The 15,982-nt window shown below is 36.4% G+C and overlaps 1 protein-coding gene across 1 annotated transcript in view; it reads left to right on the forward strand.

The window, feature by feature from the left end:
* LOC120779703 (saccharopine dehydrogenase-like oxidoreductase) overlaps positions 1 to 15,982 on the forward strand; it is a 93,738-nt gene that overhangs the window by 32,017 nt on the left and 45,739 nt on the right. The gene's annotated exons all lie outside the window — the stretch shown is intronic.

Genomic DNA, 15,982 nt, shown 5'->3' on the forward strand with positions numbered 1-15,982 from the left:
GCACCTTCCCAATTAGGGGACCGGACATTCCAGGTGCATGCCCTGATATCGTTATCCTTATTTCGTTTGCCATGGTCGTCATCAAAAGAGGGGTTTCTCATTCGAGGCTGTTTGTCGCTTTTCATTGGGATAGGCTTTTTACGTGGCGGGTCCCAAACCCAGCGCACAACCCTATGCAGGGGATGTTTCGCCTTCTCACTTTAGCTCACCTTCGAACGGATGTTCTTAGGCTACCCAGAGGATACTTGGTCAAAGACCGGAAGTCGTGAGCTGCTTGAGTCATATGTAAAAGAATCGTTTCTGACCACTCCCAAGTGAATGGCGATCAGAGAACTTTCCTCACTTGCCTCAACTTCTACACATTGGGGATTCTACATGCCAAATTAATTTATCGGATGAGCTCTCGTCACTATGCTGGGTTACTGACAAGGCGTTAATTGGTTCGGGAGGCGTTCTTGATAGTGCGTCGGCTACCACGTTAGTTGTGCCTGGTTTGTAATGGAGTTCATGATTGTATTCTTCCAGTGTGGCTTTCCAACGTTTCATTTTTGAGTTGTTATTTTTATTGCTGATGGCCTGTGTAAGGGGTTGGTGGTCTGTATAAATTTTTACTTTGGCTGAACCGTATAGATAATTCCTGAAATTGTTTAGAGCCCAGATGATTGCTAAAACTCTTTTTCGTTCGTAGCATAGGCTTCTTCTGTTTTGGTTAGTGTTCGGGAGATGAAGGCGATGGGGTGTTTGTCCTGCGAAAGGACTGCACCAATTGCAAAGTTTGACGCATCGGTCGTTAGATGGAATTCTTTATTGAAGTCAGGATAGGAAAGTATGACGTCGTCAGACATGAGTGAATTTTTAATTTTGTTGAAGGCATCTTTTGCGTCTTCATCCAATTCGATATTAATTTTGCTGGACTTGTTTTTAGATATACGTCCTTCTTCCCCTCTTAAGAGTATGGTTAGAGGTTTAGCCAGCATGGCGTAATCTTTAATAAAGCGACGATAGTAGCCGGAAAGGCCTAAAAATGAGCGAAGTTGCTTAATATTTTTGGGGTAGGGTATTTTAGCTATTGCTTCTACCTTTGAGGGATTCTTTGTTATTCCTTTTGAGGAAATAATAAATCCTAGAAACTCTACTGAGTCCCTGAAAAAATGGCATTTGTCTAATTGTATTTTCATGTTTGCGTCTTCAAGGGTTTTGAAAATTTGGTTTAAGTGGAGGGTGTGCTCTTCTTCAGAGTTGCTGAAAACGACTATATCATCGATATAGACATAGCAAATTTTTCCAATGTGATGACGAAGAATGTGATCTAAGGCTCGCTGGAAAATTGAAGGGGCATTCTTGAGTCCGAATGGCAGTCTTGTGAATTCATATTTGCCATTGTTTATTGAGAAAGCTGTTTTTTCAATGTCGGATTCTTTGAGAGGGATTTGATGGAATCCACTCTTTAAATCCAAAACGGAAAAGTATTTGTTTTTCCCAAGCTGGGATAGTACCTCATTAATTTGGAGTATTGGGTAACGGTCTGCTACAGTAATCGAGTTAAGTTTCCTATAGTCAATAACGATTCGGTATTGCTTATTGCCTTGGGAATCGAGTTTTTTAGCTACAACCCAAACGGGTGAATTATAAGGTGATCTTAATGGTCGAATGATGCCATCGTCTAACATTTTGTTGATTTGAGTTTCGACTTCACCTTTTAATGACATTGGGTAAGGGTAATACCTTGTATAAACGGGAGTGTCCTTGGGCGTTCTGATTTCTCCTATGACTTTAGTGGTATAGGTAAGTTTATCGTTTGGTTCCGTAAAGAGATTAGAAAAATTTTCGACCAAATTATTAATTTCCTTCTGATGTTTTTGTGACAAGTTATCTTCCTTAATATATATTTTGTTAACAGATCTTGAAGCTAGCTGCTTGATTTTAATTTTGGTATTGCCTTCTAACTCCATGAAGTTATTCTTTACGTGGATGACTGCGTCAAGCTCCTTAAGGCTATCATTCCCAATAATACCATGGAATGATGTCAGAGCTGGGAGGAGGTAGAATTAGTAGTAGAAAGTAGTTTTTTGTCTGAGTTAAATAGGTTTAGAAAGGTATGCTGTTTGATTTCGATGTCTCCCTGCTATGGATTTCGCAAAAAAAATGCTTTCGTTATTTATTGGATTGGGCACGATAGAGGATCGTATATAGTTTTTCGTAGATCCTGTATCTACTAAAATTTTCACGAATATCTCCACTCTTCAGCCTGCATTCAACATAGGGCAGCGAAGAGTGACTCATTCTAAAAATGTAAATCAGTCGTGTCTATGTAGCTATCGTCCTGACCTTCATCATTTCTGTCTCTGTAACATTCGTCATCGTAATGGCTAGAGTTGTCGTTCGTCTGCTTGTCAATTGTTGTGGTAGGATAGTAAGCTTGGGGTTGTTCGGAATCTATATGGAAATTCCTTTGGATTTTATTAGGGGGCACAGGAGCTGGAGGGTTGCCAGGAGGAGGTCTTTTGTTAATAGGGTCATTATTACGTGGCCTATTCATATAATTAATATTCCTAGTTCGCAGTGATGGGTCAATGTCCATTGGTTCTGGACGTGGCTGTGGCTTATGCAAAGGACGTGGTGGTGGATTGTAATGCTGTTGTGCATATTGGGGCGCCTGTTGCTGGCGTTGAACTTGATAATTCATTTGCGGTGGTCTATGTGGAGTGGCTGCGTACAACCATGGTTGGGGCATGTATGCCAATTCGGGGTAAAACTCATTGTTCATCCTTCTGGGAGGTAGTGGTGGACGAAACTCTTGTGGTTTCCTGCTGATATTGTTATTATTGCTCAAGGCATAATGTGACCTGAAGGTTTGATTCTCTAGTTTGAGACACAGGTGGAGTGCCTGAGGGAGATCTGCTGGTTCCCTCATTCCAAGGAGTCTCGGTAGATCTCCTTTGAGTCCGCGAACGAACGTGTCTAGGGCTTTATCCCTATACGTACGAGTTAGAAGGTGCATGGCTTCTGCGCCGACTTCCATGCATCCCAGTTTGTTCAGAATTAGTCAGAGATGAGAATATACCTTTTGGTAAAATTTTTGAATTGTATTGCTACCCTGTACGAGAGAGGTCATTTGGTACTCAAGGGTACCAAGGTCGCGTTTATCCGCGTAATGCAATGTTAGGCAACAGGAGATCGCCTTCCAATCCAGTGGAGTGTTATAGGACTCTAAGGCAATGTCGGCATTGCCCACGATTTTGTTTCTAATGACATTGAGGATGCCATAATATTTTGGGGTACCTCTTTGAGGCTCATATATCTGGAGGATCCTGTCCACGCTTTTCCTCCAAGATGTGAATTCTCCCGGATTTCCGGAGAACTCCCGAAGACATCGTACCACATCTGGTATTTTGTCTAATTCAGAGACATTCCCGGGTAGTCTTGAGTCTATGGTAATGTCCGTGAAATTTTAAAAGTTGGAATTTGGGTTAAGGGCGGCTTAAACCATGTTTCGCCCTTCAGTCCTTAAGACATTGTTCACAATTCCTGTGATTACGGTAGTTAACTCATCCATCGAGAATGAATTAGGAGAGGCAAGAGGCTGACCACAAGGTGCTGGTGGCCCTTGGGGTGCATTAAGTATTGGTGGCCGAACGAGGTTGGCAGGATTAATTGGCATGATTGATATATTTCTATTAATCATTTTTTTATTTTAAAAATTTAACTTATCCCTAGCTTATTTTGTTTTGAGTTAAAACTTTCCTTTCTAAATTTTTCACTTTTAGTTAGCTTTTCGATATGATATTATCTCGTCTAGTTCAATTATTTTTTTTCTGAATTACGCTCTCTTTCTGAAATTATGTCACTATTCTTAGATTGTGTTCACCTTTGCATTAAAGATTTCTTAAATATAGTTTGTTTCACACTTAAAATTAATTCTTACTCTAGTAGCAGGAACATTCTCCTGGGCAGGCGGCTAACGTCTTGCGCTTCCCGTTTGCTATTGGCGACTAGGGGGCCTCTTTTCCTGCACTTCTGTTGAGCCCTAGCCCAAGCCTTCGCCGTCTATGGGGTGGTAAGTATTATCCTTGTCTTCTAATGGTAGCCGCTGAGTATCACGACAGCACAAACTTTTTAACCAAGACTTGTGGATACACCCGCGAATTGTATTGATACGAAACGCGACTAGCGAAGGCCCCACGTTGGGCGCCAGTTAAGAAATTTTATGTTAATTTCTTTTAAACAAAAATTTTATTTATTACTTGTTCGTTTCATTACAGAGCTAAGACTGAACTTAAAAATTAATTTACTTAAAAGCTAAGCTAAGTTGTACTGGCCAACTGCTGACTTTGTTGCCGATTCTCCGAATTGGCTTATTTCGGTTGCGCGTGTTGGATTTCCGCTTCACGCCGAAAAATGAGCTTTTATGCTGATGAAAGCGTCTGGCTTTTGCTGTGGGAAATATTGTGCAACTAAAGATGCATTTCCGCTATGATTTGCTCATTATTGCTGATTACGGTTTATTTAGTAATTGTTAACATTTGCCATGTTAACATATATTTCCAAAGATTTTCAGGAATTCATCAAGAAATAGTTCAATTTGTACGTACATGCTTGTATGCTTTGATATAAAATATGTACATACATATGTATATAGAAAAAAAATATATATATGTATGTATATAAATTATATGCAGAGTCGTTTGCGCATTGTGAATATACGAATTTGTAAGCGTACATTCCTTATCATCGGAAATAGCATAATTTTTCTCATTTAACACTGAAAATGCTCAATTCTGCTATTTTCGTGTCCCCTGATGTTAAATGTGGGAAACACGCTAATAATTTTTCTGTGGTGTGGTGAAACACGTGAACCTTCTCTATGATATACCCATTCTTGAGGAAGAGAAGCGTGCGAGAAAGTGGCCATCGATGGAACCTTAGTAGTGTCGAAAATGATTAAACGGGATACTTCTTCCAGTCATGCACGTTTGTAAGATGTTGGTTTTAAGAATTATAATTTTGATTTTTCATTATCTAATTCAATTAACTAAATAAGTGAATAGTGTTAAAAAGAATATTATCTTTTATCAATAACGAAAAATTTTAATCAGTTGGTCATTTCACAAAAAGGGGATAACACTGATTATTTGTCAGTTTGTAATTCCTTTGTTATTCTTAAATAATTATAATTCAACAATAATTTAAATTGTATATTAAAAGCTACTTTTGCACTATATTATATAAAATAAATGTGTACAAATGAATTAGTGATGTGTTAGTGTATATAAAATTGAAAAATACAAGTGCAAAATTAATTTCATATATCGAAAATATGTAATTGAAATATTGCAAATTTTCAACTTTAAACGCGAATATCTCGAAACTATAAGCTTCCTGCGGCTATATATATTCGTGATCTGGAGAGTCTCCTCTATCCGACCATACCCATTTTATTCCCGAAATCCTGGGACGGTATACTAAAGCCGACCCGTAAAATCACTTGTAAGAATGAAAAGGAATTGTAAACCTTTTTCTAATATTTAAAACTTTAAGCAATGAATCATGTAAAATATGTACATACATACATATGTACATAGTTAGGAAGTACACCATTTAATTGCGCAAAGGCAAATAAACAGCACCTATCATCAGCCTAAGGAATCAAGCCAATTGTTAGTGAATATGATACCAGTGCCAAATACACTACACATGTCGCTCAATAAAACATTTTATAAATAAAAGCTTACGGTACGAAAGAGGACTCTAGAGCTCAGCTATAGTATCCCTTACATTGAAGTCTCCCAGTTGTCCAAATAAAACTCTACAATCACTTGGCTGTCGAAAGCGGGCGTTCGAAATTAAGAAGGGAGGAGTTAACAAAATAAATATTTTGTTAAACAGTGTACTGTACCATGTAAGCTTAAGAATGCTCAGGAATGTAGGTACACAATTTGGCAAACGCATCACGCCACTTTACCGCTACCCACTAAAAGAGCGCCAAACTAATATTACGGATTTTAATGACGCTACTAGCACGCCACTAACAATATGCGTCGCTGCCGACGTCTCGCTCTGCCGGCGCTTAGAATATTAAGTTGGTGATAGCATAAGATTAGGTTTAAGTTTCACTTTTAATTCGGCTTTCCTCCAAGTTGGTTGGACATCGCTCCAGCAACTTAGAAATTAAAATTAAACAAGTATTTTTTTGTACAGTTGTAAAAAAACGTTTTAAATAAAAAATAAATATAAAACTTAAAATAAGTTAACTTATACACCCATTGTTTCATACATAAACTCCGTTGTCACGGACAACCAATGGCCGAACTTCACGTTTTGTCAAAATGCTTTGTGAAAATCCAAGCTGTGCCGAAAAAAATAAATGAATGGCCGCCGATTGTCACCGCTTCCCTTGCCGCTGTACAGCTCCGCCAACAAACCAGCGTAAATATGTATGTTTGTGCGTGAGCTTGCGTACATATCGACGCAGATGCGAAAAATACTTCAGAATTACAAAATATTTTTTACATTCCTTGACAAATACAGACAATCCCGGTTATGCGCCACAATCAAAGATACAGATTTTTGTGGTTTGTTAAAAATAAAATTATAATAAGGTACATAGGCGAGTGCGTAATTTCTATGTATTTCAAAAAACAAATCGTGAGATGCAGCAAGATAATGTATAATATAGGCTGTTAAGAGTGATGAGGGAGAGATTTGATTTTCATTTAAGCGGAGTACTACATAACCGTGATTGACTGTACACATAAATCAGAGGAATATTCAGGGGTGTTGTGGAATCTGATAGTTGTCGGAATCAGAATTGAAACCGATCAAAAAACGTAGTAGGTGTCATGAATTCAGATATTATTGGTTTGATGTTCGAAACAGAATTTGTATCGGTTTTGGGTGTCATCGAAACCAATTTTATCGGTTTTGCTATCAGAAATAAAACAAAAATATAATCGCCAACAGATTTGAATATTCAGTTTATATTTCTGTGTGTTGTTAGACGGTTGACAAAATGTAAGTTAAGAAATTTATATATTTTATTGTTACGAAGTAATTAACTTTATTTTTTTAGGGGGAAAACATAAGAACAGAACGCAAAATACGATCATAATTGAATTTATGGAAAAAAAATTCAGATATCATAAGAGTATTTACGAAACGCAATAAACCGACAATAGATTCGTTATGGCAGGAATTAACTGAATCCCTTAATGCTACAGGTCCTCCACACAAAGATGTAAACGGGTGAAAAAAGGTAAGTAAATTTCAGTGAAAATTAAACTGCAATTAAATTAAACTTATTTCTATAGGTTATAACTGAGTGGAAAAGCGAAATCAAAAGAAAATTAGCTCACAACAAAATTGAGAGTCGAGCAACACGAGGTGGTCCATTTTCAAAATATCAGCTCACTCCAAACGAAGAAACCATTGTGCGTCTTTGTGGCATTTCGCAAACTATAGAAGGCATATTAGGCGTTTCTCTTGGCACCCAATCCGTTAATGAGAATTTAAATATACCAATTGCAGGGGTGAATGTAGATTTGTCTTCCTCATCGCCAGAGGAACAAAATATAAACTTAAGTTATAATGCATCCAATAGACAAACAGATGCCGACGATATACCCTCCACGTCACAAAGGCAACACGAAGTAAATGCTAGTGTACCTAGAAGGCAAAAATTAGAAAGTACAGCAGATCGCTTAAAAAGATTTTTGGATGAAGAAGATAAAAAATATGGAGATATATTGAAAAAATTTGATCAGATAAAAGAACTGCAATCTAAAAATGCTAGCAGCTTGAGGCGTATATACCAAGCAATAGAGAGTAATAATAAAACTGTTGGAAGAGCTATTATTGAATTGAAAGATGAGTTTGTAAGTATAAGTACTCAATTGCTTAAAGCTATTGTGGAAAAAAATGAGATTAAAAAAGAACAACTAAATCTCGAAGTTCTCAAGTTTAAACACAAAAGACAATATCACGAAAAAAAAAATAATTATTAAGTATATTATTTAATTAAAGATCCTGGTTGTGAAATATACTTAAAGTACCTGAATTTATAAGGCTGATTTTAGTTTAGTCATGAAGACTGTTATATTTAAAATTAAGAAATAAATCCATTGAGTTACAAAGTATTTGCTATTTCGTCTCTTATTCTCCGGCCTTCGCTCTGCATTGAACCATTATCAGAATGGAAAAAATTGTCATCGTCAGTCTCATTTGCAAGAATTACTACTTCCTGATTATATTCAATGTTGTAACGTCTGTAGATGTTGTGTAAGGCACAACAGACGTTTACAATTTTAACCACTTTTTCAGGGCGGTAATGTAATGTGGACATTAAACATCGGAAACGGCTCTTTAAAACTCCGATTGTCCTTTCCACAATATTCCGTGCAGCCGTATGTGCTATGTTAAACTTATACTCCATTGAGTTAAACTGTGGATCTTTATAAGGTGTTAACAAAAATGGTTCAATTCCGTAGCCGCAATCGCCCAGCAACCTCAATGAATGCTGCCCACTCTCATACTGTGTACGGAAATATTGTTTAGCGTGACTCATACCCCAGATGAATGCATCATGACTTGAACCGGGATACCGCGCATCAACTGCACGTATTTGCATATCGTTGTCACAAATCTTTTGAAAAAATAAATGCATATACATACACAAGTAGGTTTACAAATATGTTTGAATATTAATTTATTGTTTATACTTACTATCATCGCATTTATGCTAAAATATCCCTTTCTGTTAAAATATAAATGCTCATTATCAGGTGGTTTTATTGTTTTTATATGTGTTCCATCTATACAACCGAGTATTTTGTACTTTCCAAAAAAGTGATTTCTTGAAATCAATTTTTCGCTATCATCCATAGAAAGTTTTACCCACTGACCGCAAATGTAATTCTCTAAGAGGCACATCACTTTTGTTAAAATCTGCGACACCGTGCTTCTTGCCAAACTGATACAAAAATCACGGCCTACTCCCCGTTGGTAAGCCCCTTCTGCTAAAAACGCAGTGTTGCTGCCAATTGAATTATCGGTGGAATAGTCGAGGGCTGCAAATGTGGTTCTATTCAGCGTTTGAAAAACTACGCTACTCTCGTAGCATTTCATTTTACTATTGCTACCGCTCTCACTTTGTCGGGAGCCACAGCATAGCCTTAGCATACAATGTAAAGTATGTGCTAGACTTCTGCATGGATGCACCCATAACGGCAAATGAATTACTTATTCTAGAAGTGGACTTCTTTTTCTGCACAGTATAATTGAGTGTGAGTGAATATTGAAATATTGACTGTATTGACAGGCAGTGTTTCCACTCACTCCATGGTTGTACAGCTGTTAATGAGTACAGCAAAATTGGTGTGCAGTCAACGCACTGTGCTGTTTACTTACTGTACAGTGAGAGAAGCTTCATGACTTATATGTCATATGCAAGAATAAGATAAAAAAAAACATTGGTTTTATTTTTTCATTGAAAATGTGTTTATTATAAAACATAGAGCTTAGAAACTAATAATATTTTAATTCAAAGTAATTATATTAATTATTTTATGCTACAAAAGATTCTATATTTAATTCATTAATATTGGAATGCAGAAACATTATTTTGTTGACCGGGCACTATATTACCACAAATATACAAAAGACATTCACAAACATATAAAACAACAGATATTTCTAGTTACAAAATAGATTTGTATATAATATAATGGCAATATATAATTTTTGCGCAACAAAAACTTACAGTTTCTTATGCGTTCATTGCACGGCCGTCGTTTTCTTTACCATCCATGTTTGTGTACGTGTTGAATAATACTGAACTCATCTGCACAGTTGTATAATAGCACAGGCAAGCTGTCCTTATAGTTTCGCTTAATGTTCAGCGTATTAAAAAAATTACAAAGTACTCAGTCACGAGGAGTACAACCATATACTGTTCTCACTCTAAGTGAGGTCAAGAAAAATGCTGTGCTACCTACTTCTGCCCTAAGAGGTATACTGTACAGCAAAGAATGAGTGCAGTATTTTTAAGAACACTATACTACTGTACAGTTCTGTCAAGCTAGATATGGGTACATTCATGCAGAAGTCTAGTGTGTGCTCTACTCTGCTCCGACTTTTGTTAGGTAAAAAACTATAGCTGGAGCGGGAGCAAAAAATTAAATTTTGCGCTATGCTCTGGCGTAGCGGTATCAAAAAATTCGGAGCGGTAGCACAGCAGAGCTAATGAAAATTTTCATGTGCTACAGCTCTGGCATGTGTTTGTTGTTTGTTGTTTTTTTCTTTTTTGCTCTTTTCTGTCATTTACAAGTATGGTACAAGTTGGTATATAAAAGAAAGTCGTTTATAACTCAAGAATGGCTGAACCGATTTGGCTTAAAATTGGTGGGGAGGTAGCTTAGAAGCAGGGTAAGGACATAGGATACATTTTATCTCTTTATGCTAAAATTCAATACAACTCATAAATACAAAAATTATATTTCAAATCATAAGCATTTGTACAAAATTTATGTAAGAATCATTTGAAAATTTTAGTAATTCAAAAATAGAAAGAAATAAGTAAAAATTTTCATATCCGAACATGCTTAGTATATGGGTTATACTGATTTTGCTCCTTAGCCAGGTAGTTTTCTTTTAAGACGAACCCGTCCGATATATTTAATATCACAACAAAAAATGGCATTGAAATTTTCATCGTCAAGGCACTGCGGATACTTTGCTAGATTATTGGTCAAGGACGCAAATGCGCAAATGCATTCATAAGCAACCAAACGGGATATCTAACATAAAGATATAGCGGAATAATTGGAGTGTTGATAAAAAGGTGTTGAATAAAAATGGCATTGAAATTTTCATCGTCAAGGCACTGCGGATACTTTGCTAGATTATTGGTCAAGGACGCAAATGCGCAAATGCATTCATAAGCAACCAAACGGGATATCTAACATAAAGATATAGCGGAATAATTGGAGTGTTGATAAAAAGGTTTATTATAATTTTAGATATACATACAGATATACATTGAAGTATGTATATGCGTACAATTTAAAACTGATTCTTCCTAAAAAATGATAAAATTACTAAATATTGGGAATGGTAGAATAGAACTTCAAATACGCCACGTAGCGAAAAGGAGAAACGAGTGGCGCGCTGTTGTTAACTCGGCTATAATCGCGTAAGCGGTGCCTACGCCAATTAAGAAGAAGAAGAAGAATCCCCAATTAACGTTTTCAAAAACCAAATCTTCCTAAATTCAGGCCCAATTTCTACCTATCAATTCAAGATAGTATTCCCCACATACCATAGACACGTCATTGAAGAACCGGAATATAACTCAGAAACAATAATAAATCTCCTAAAAAGGTACCTAAACCCCTCCATAATAAATTGCATCAAAACCGACGAAAGAACTATGGGTAAAATTCAAGAAATATACCCGATCCACTTTAGTAACTATAAAACCAGGTTTTCTCAACTCCAAGTCCAGGATGTGACAGACGAACAGCAATAAGAAGAAATAATCATAAATACCCATAAAAGAGCACATAGGAATTCTCGTGAAAACAAACTTCAAATTTTAGAAAATTACTATTTTCCCTCCATGACCAAAACAATAAAAGAATTATTCAGCAATGCTCAGTTTGCAAAGAAAATAAGTACGACCGCCACCCTACCAAACCAAAACTAGGAGAAACCCTATTCCACAATTTCCAGGACAAATCTTACATATTGATATTTACATAACTGAACGAAATTTCGTCCTTACAGCCATAGACAAATTTTCAAAGTATGCCCAAACCAAAATCCTTCGCTCCAGAGCCGTAGAACACGTTAAGGAACCTCTCCGCGAACTACTGTTTCAATTTGGCGTACCAGAAACGGTAGTTATAGACAATGAAACGTCTTTGAATTCAGCTTCCATTCGATTTTTATTGGAAGATACCCTAAATATACAAATTTTTAGAACACCACCTTATGCAAGTTCCGTAAATGGTCAAGTAGAGCGATTTCACTCGACCCTCACAGAAATAATGCGCTGTTTAAAAGCAGAGCGAAGTTTCACCTCATTCGCCGAACTCCTTGATAACTCCGTCTACGAGTACAATTTTTCAGTCTACTCCTCCACAAAGAAAAAACCAATAGAGGTATTTTTCGGGAGAAGAATCTCCACAGACCCAATCCAATTTGAAAGAGCTAGGGAAGAAATTATCTCGGAACTAAAAAATAGACAACAAAAAGATCTTTCCTACCATAATAAAGCCCGTCATCCAATTAAAACATATAACCCTGGAGAAACAATTTACGTTAGGATAAACAAACGACTAGGAACCAAAATATCTCCAAAATTTAGAAAAGAAATAGTAAAGGAAGACAAAAATTCCACCGTTTTGACAGAATCAGGAAAAGTAGAATAAGAAGAATAAATCTTCTGAAGACAGCAACGATATCCAATAGCTCCCTTTTACTTGGAGCCGTTGCAACTATCATTCTCGGTATAATATTTTTTCGAAAATTCTGGAGAAAGCACCAAAACAGAATAATCATATCTTCAAGCCTGGACCTTAACCAGATGCCCCCGGCGAATATTGATCTTAAGGAGATCAAAGATCTTTCCAATGATCAAAATACTTACATCAATTTTAACAACCTCCCCTATTTTTGATAGGCTCTCGGGACGATCGCTTTTAAGAGGGGAAGTGTTAACATGGCAAATGTTAACAATTACTAAATAAACCGTAATCAGCAATAATGAGCAAATCATAGCGGAAATGCATCTTTAGTTGCACAATATTTCCCACAGCCAAAGCCAGACGCTTTGATCAGCATAAAAGCTCATTTTTCGGCGTGAAGCGGAAATCCAACACGCGCAACCGAAATAAGCCAATTCGGAGAATCGGCAACAAAGTCAGCAGTTGGCCAGTGCAACTTAGCTTAGCTTTTAAGTAAATTAATTTTTAAGTTCAGTCTTAGCTCTGTAATGAAACGAACAAGTAATAAATAAAATTTTTTTAAAAGAAATTAACATAAAATTTCTTAACTTATATAATAGTCTTGTTTATGCTGTTACCTAAATATTTAATTAATGTAGGTTTGATAAGATATACAATACATATTTATTTACAGGCCCTTAAAAGTTTTGATAACATGTTAAAAGACCAAGCGGTCGCACATATTCACGTATGTAATTATGTGTGCATGTAAACAAAAAGAACCATACGCAAAATGTTTGTACATTTGTCCACTCACAACTTTGTATGTAAATATGTACACTTATTGTTTCATGCGAAATCTCCTTTGTCACGGGAAACCAGTGGCCGAAGCTCACGCTTTGTCAAAAAGTCAATGCGTTGAAGGGCTGACGTGACAACAAAGCGTCACAACATTGTGTTGTTGGTACAAATCCGAGCTGTGCCGAAAAACACAAACGAACGAACGCCAATTGTCACTGCTTCTCTTGTCCCTGTAACAGCTTCTCCAACAAACCAGCGTAAATATGTACATATGTCTCTGTATGACCTTGCATACATATCGACGCAGATTTTTGCAAGCCGCGCAACAATATTTTTTACATTCCTTGACAAATACAGTCAATCCCGGTTATGTGCCACAATCAAAGATACAGATATTTGTAGTTAGTTAAAAATAAAAATATAATATTGTCACAATATTGTAGGCGTTGTCACTTTTTCCTTCTCATACAAATATCAGAAATTGTTAAATTTATGATTTTTAGCTTTTCCATCGTCGCCAAAAGACGCTTGTAGGCAAAAGCATGTTCGGGGAGATGTAATGGTGTTTGTTTTTATGAATGAAGCAAGTTTTCCTGTTGATAGTGTGCTGGCGTTCATGAATGGAAATATTGTTGTTAGGTGTTTTTCTACAAATTTGAGCATCGACTATTTGGCTGCCATATTGATTTGTGACGCTGCTGACGCAATTTCAAACGATTGTTGTTTTTGTAAAGCAATGTTTGTAGTTTTTGGGGGTGACATATTTGCATGTGTACGCATACATATGTATACAAGTATGTAGGTTTGTGTATGCGTTATTTGTGTACCAATGTCATACGCATTTATTTATGTTTGTACATATGAGCAGAGCGCACATGTTACTATTGGCAAGTGATAATATGATTTGAATTCGCGAAAGCGAACATAAACACATGTGAATATAAGTTTTGAATGATAAAATATACGATTAATGTTCATTTATCACTATTGTAATATTTCATTTTTTAAATAATATTATGATAGTTTGTTATATAAATATGTAAGTATGAATATATCTAATTCAAAAAATAATTAAAAAATTGGCTTTATTTTTACATTAACTACGAATATTGCCCTGAAAAAGAAATTTAATTTAAATGTATTCAATTGCACATGTATTCATTGATATGCACAAAAAGAATTCATACGAATACACATGTTTGCATATAAACGAGTAAAAATATAAGCAAAAGAGCGAACATACGTCTGTTAGAGCAATATATAGTTTTGGGCATAATTTTTATTCCACGCTCAGCTCTGTTCAAGCGAAAATGTTAAAATTTCTCCTGCCGAGCTGGCAGTGGTGAAACTCCTCCATCTCGACCGAGTTAGCCAATAATATTTTACGTTCTTCGCGCCGTGAACCTTCTCTATTATAAACGTTCTCTGCTATTGATATACATACGTTCTCTGGTATTTGTATAAACACAGCTAAAAAAGGTAACAAACTTTGCTAAAAGCTTTTACACAAAAGCTCTTCGAAATATTCTGTCAGAATGACTTAAAAAATGAATTAATGAAATGGAAAGCAAAACATTTTCACAATTCTTTTTCTTGGAAAAGCAAGAAATGCTTTCTTTTATGACATGTTTAACCAAATCGTTTTTTTTTTTGGGATGAAAATGCACTAACTTTCTTCTTATTTACTGGTGTAGACACTGCTTAGGCCAGGCCTGTCCAACATACGGCCCCCGGGCCACCATCCGGCCCGCCATCTCTTATAGTCTTTGGGCATCCCAGTTGTATAGGCCTGAAACACGTGATGGATAAAGTAGTGCAGACAGTTAATTTTATACGCGCAAGAGGGCATAACCACAGACAGTTCCAGGCTTTTCTGGCTGATGTCGGTTCAGTTCACGAAGACATTGTATACTTCAGTCGCGTTCGCTGGCTCAGCAGAGCAGCTACACTAAAACGATTCTATTCCCTGCTGGACGACTTAAAGATTTTTCTTGGCAACAAAGACCAAGAAATTACTTTCCTTACTGATGAGGAGTGGTTGGCTGATCTGGCTTTCCTGGTTGATATAACCAAATATCTTTCTGATCTTAACTTGAAACTGCAAGGGAAAGACCAACTATGCACACAGTTATACGAACACGTTCTAGCTTTCACATAAAAGCTTTTGTTGTTGGAAAAGCAGCTGGAACAAAAGCAGTTGATTCATTGGGAGACCTTATCTACAAGAAAGCAAGACACCTTGGATTTTGACAAGTACGTGTTGATGTTACAAAGATTAAGGAACGAGTTTGACGACAGATTCGCAGACTTCAAATCACAAACTCCCTGCATGAAAGTGTTTCAAAATCCATTTGATGTTGAAATTGAAAGCGCTGCGCTGAGTTTACAGCGGAAGTTAATAGAATTGCAAAGCAGCTCTCATCTAAAAACAGCATATAATAATTGTCTTCCAAACTTAATTGAATTTTACAAAAAGTATATTACACCCAGTCAATACCCAAACCTTACTAAGCTGGCTATTCAACATATTTCTTTATTTGGTAGTACATATGTTTGCGAGCAGCTGTTTTCTCGCATGAAATTTAACAAATCAAAAACCAGATCATCTTTATTAGATAGCCATCTTAAAGGCATTTTGCGCATAGCCACTTCTAAAACTCCAGCTGACATAGATGCGCTATGCAAACAGAAAAAATTTCAAACATCTCATTAATTAGATTTTAAGAATAAGAATATCTTTA

The sequence above is a fragment of the Bactrocera tryoni genome, chromosome 1, assembly GCF_016617805.1.
Source record: "Bactrocera tryoni isolate S06 chromosome 1, CSIRO_BtryS06_freeze2, whole genome shotgun sequence".
Classification (NCBI taxonomy): Eukaryota; Metazoa; Arthropoda; class Insecta; order Diptera; family Tephritidae; genus Bactrocera; species Bactrocera tryoni.